At 63.8% G+C, this 4192-nt stretch overlaps 1 protein-coding gene across 1 annotated transcript in view; it reads right to left on the reverse strand.

Moving 5' to 3' along the window:
• The window catches only part of GGT5 (gamma-glutamyltransferase 5), a 15937-nt gene that overhangs the window by 7275 nt on the left and 4470 nt on the right, over positions 1–4192 (reverse strand). The gene's annotated exons all lie outside the window — the stretch shown is intronic.

Raw genomic sequence — 4192 nt, forward strand, 5'->3', positions numbered from 1 at the left:
GGGTGGCCCCCTGGCCCCGACCTCCCCCTGGGCTCGCCCAGCTGGCCATCCCCGGGGGAGGAATGCAGGTGGCCCATCCGTCGCCACCAAACCATCAGAGACCAGACCGGGCGGCCCCGTCCAGGCCAGCCCCTCCCACAGGCGCACAGGACTCTGCAGGTGGTGGACTGCGATGCTGTGGGCACGGCCCTTTGCCACGGACAAGGTGCTTCCCCGTTGGCAGAGTTCTCCTGTGGCCACTGTTCCCCGGCCCTCCTAGCAGCACTGGCTCATCCGTCCCTGGTGGAGCCAGGCCTGGGCCAGCCCCCCAGCCCCTCCCAGCAGCCCCAGGGCCCAGGCGGGGCAACCACCACTCCCCATGTCACGGGGGACACGTGAGCTCCAACCCCTGTAAGGCTGGACTGTTTCAAGTGACCCCAGGCCTTCTCTGCCATCAGGGCTCGGGGCTCGGGCTGGTGGGTCCACAACCCCTTCCCAGTGTCTAGGGCAGTGGTTCTCAACCTTCTTAATGCCGCGGCCCTTTAATACATCTCCTCGTGTTGTGGTGACCCCCAATTTCATTGTGACAAATTGAACATCATTAAAGCATAGTGATTACTCACAAAAACAATACGTAAGTATATATGTGTTTTCCGATGGTCTTAGGCGACCCCTGTGAAAGGGTTGTTCCAAAGGGGTCTCGACCCACAGGTTGAGAACCGCTGGTCTATGGGAATGCCCTCTGGCCTGTCTCCCATCTGTCCGTGAGCAGTAAGGGGTGGGCCCTTCAGCCGTGAGGTGCGGTCGGACAGGCCTGTGCTGAGGAGGTGACCCTGTCCCTGGGGCACAGCCTTGCACAGCTGACCAGGGGCTGCTCTTCACTTACACCCAGGAGTCCTCCCCGGGACCCCTGGGAAGCCAGCATTTAAACCCCAGTTATGGCCTGGCTGGTGTGGCTCAGTGGTTGAGCATCGATCGACTCAGGAACCAGGAGGTCACGGTTTGATTCCTGGTCAGGGCACACGCCAGGTTGTGGGCTCTATCCCCGTAAAGGGGTTATTTTTTAAATAAGTTTTTATTGATGTCAGAGAGGAAGGGAAAGGGAGAGAGTGACAGAAACATCAATGAGGAGAGAGAATCATGGACCGGCTGCCTCCCGCCTACCCCCTCTACTGGGGGTCGAGCCCTCAACCCGGGCATGTGCCCCGACAGGGAACCGAACTGTGTGCTGACTCCGGGGCCTCCCAGGACATGCAGCCTGAGGTTGGTCACTGTCTATGCCCTGCCTGGGGCCACCTGGCGTGAGCTACGGCGTGATCTGCAGACGGCTGCCACCCTGGGCCCCGTGGTGAGAGTCACGGGCACCCTGAGGTCGGAGGCTGCTTGTTTGAGGGATTTAAGGAACATCCGCAGCATCAGCAAGACAGGCTGTTTGTAAGGAAAAGCCACTGGGAGCGGCCCAAACGCCGGGTGGGGCGAGATGTCAGGAAACCGCCAGGGCCGAGCAAACGGTGTGAGCCAGGTTGATGGACACGCAGATACGGTGCCTGCCTGCGGCCGGTTCTATGGGGTGGGGGGTGGGGGGGGCGGGGAACGGCTCAGCCAAAGAACAATGGCTCCTGCCAGGGAGAGCACGGCCCCTCCCACCCTCGCCCGAAGCTCCGCAGTCAGACCATCCCCATATGCTCCTGATGCCTTCCAGGATGCTAGGCCAGCGCTGGAGCTCAGAGCGAGTGTGTCTGAGCAAGTCCACGCACTGGCCCTTTAAGAGGAACACCCGGGACTCCCGGACCCTCTGTCTCACTCAGCCACCATCCCTGCTGGACTTCTCTTCCTGGCACTGGAGCCCCGGGCTCGGGGGCCTGGTGTGGGGCTGGGACCCCTCGCTGGGGGGGGGGGGCCCTCCACAGCTGGGACATCCCTCCCGATTTTATCCGCTACCTGTGGGTGTGCACCGGCCGGTTCCTCTCCTCCACCCCTCCCACCAGGCCCAGCGTGGTTCCCGCCTTAAATCCCTAGTCGAGGGCGTCCGTTCAGCTAGAGTTCAGGCGGTTCTGAGAGTCGGCTGCCCCGTAGCGTCGTCGCGATGCTGATGTGGTTGTGGGAGGAGGCGAGCACCTGTACGCCCCATCCTGACCGGAAGGCAATCACACCTTCCTTTCTTTCTTTCTATTTGAAGAGGACGCTGACTGCAGCCGGGACCGTGAAACCAGGAAGGGCCCAGGAGAGAAGAAGCAAGGAGAGCCCCAGGGCTGCCCCGGCTCACGGAGGAAGGGGGCCTGGGAGACAGGGGCGGGGTGAGCCCGGGAGGAGCTGCTGCTGCCCACGGCTCCCCTGGTGGCGAGTCTCTGGGACCCTTAGAGTTTAGGAGCCGCACACACGCCTGTGCGGGGAGAACGGAGGAACGAGCCGGTCCCCACGGTGCTGGGAGGCTCCGTCACGCATCCACTCCAGAGCCCGCACACTCACACACACTCACACACACTCACACACACACACACACGTGTGCTCACACATGCGGCGCGCCATGCCCAGGCCATAGCGTCCTGAGCCCCAGCGGGGAGGAAATGCAATAATTTCCTGGAACCTTGGCCGGGAGTACAGAGAGCCATCAGGGTCCCGGGGCCTCGGAGAGAGGAGGAAGGGGCGAGGCCACCCCCAACTCCCTAGGAGCCTTCCCCTCAGGAGGGTCCCCCGTGCGGACCCTGGGCCCTGACTCCGGGTCCTGAGATCTGACCCAGGTCCAGTCCCAGCCACTGCAACAGCCAGTGGTCAGGACATCAAGCCACCAGCAGGCAGCATCGCCTACGGGCCGGGCGAGATCCCGTCCCCCCAGGGAAGTGCTGGCACCGACCCATTTCGCAGACGGGAAAACTGAGACCCAGGAGTGGCAGCATCGTGTCCAGAGCCCCAGCTCCCCTCTGCACTGCGGACGGCACACACAGGCCCTGGTGGGTCTGGAGCAGCAGGCAAGGCTCAGGGCCGTCCTCATCCAATCCCCACACCCCAGGGCCGGCCCGGACCCCAGTGCCCGCGAGGTGGGCCCTCTGGACCCCCACCAGCCTCCTCTGCAACCACGCACTTGACCAGTAGAGCTCTGGCCTTTACAGGCCAAGCCTGGAGGCTGGGCAGACACTGGGGCTCGGGGCGTGAGGCGGGGGGCAGGGGGGTCCAGGCAGGCCCACCCTCCGGCAGCCCTGGCGTCTCTCCCTCCGCGACAGCAGGCAGGTCCCTCCGTGCAGGCCTAGCCTCCTCCTAAGTGAAGCGCAGCCACGCGTCGCCCTGGATTCCGGGAGGAGCGGGGACCCCCTACCCCACCCCCGCCAGGATCTGGCCGAGGCAGGCCTTTCGGAGCGGCTGTCGCAGACGGACATCACAGAGCTGAGCCCCCACCAGCCCTCAGGGCACCCATGTACCCACAGCCCAACCCACTGGGCCCCGAGGCCGGGAGATGCAGGCCGGCTCCCTGCTTGCAGCAATGGGATCAGAGCCAAAGAGGCAGATCTGAGGCGTGAATATTGCTAATTGAAGAAAAGCAAAGCCCGGCCGGCGTGGCTCAGTGGTTGAACCAGGAGGTCACAGTTTGATTCCCCGTCAGGGCACAGGACCAGGTTGCGGGCTCCCTCCCCAGGGTGGGGGGTGCAGGAGGCAGCCGATCCATGATTCTCTCTCATCACTGATGTTTCTCTCTCTCTCTCCCTCTCCTTTCCTCTCTGAAATTAATAAAAATATATTTAAAAACACACACACAATAAAAACAAGACAACTGTCAGAGAAGAGGCCTCATGGCCACAGGACATCTGTGGTGTGACCGCAGGTCCGGGCTGGCCCTCCCGGGGCCCTGGCTGCCCCAGGAGGCCCCCCCCCCCCACCCCGCAGGAGGAAGCCTGGTGCGGGGAGGACAGGAGCCTGGGTCCGGGAGCCCCTGAGGAGCCCGAGCAGCCTGCGCCCCTCTTGCCCCTGAGCTGTCACTCAGCCCTGTCATCCCAGAAGGGGCCCTGGGGGAGGACCAGACCAGGAGCGGGTGGGACAGGGACAGACGGACAGACAGGGAGGAAGGAGGGAAAGAAAAGGTGAGTGAAGGGAGCCGGAGGGGTGAGGCTGGGCCCATCGCTGCCTGGGGGGGCCTGGGGCTGGGACACGGCCGCTCCCCCTGCCCGGGACAGTCCCTCCGGAAGCACAAACAGCCTCTCTGACAAGGACCAGGGAGGCA

Source organism: Myotis brandtii, unplaced genomic scaffold (genome assembly GCF_000412655.1).
Source record: "Myotis brandtii unplaced genomic scaffold, ASM41265v1 scaffold97, whole genome shotgun sequence".
Taxonomy (NCBI): Eukaryota; Metazoa; Chordata; class Mammalia; order Chiroptera; family Vespertilionidae; genus Myotis; species Myotis brandtii.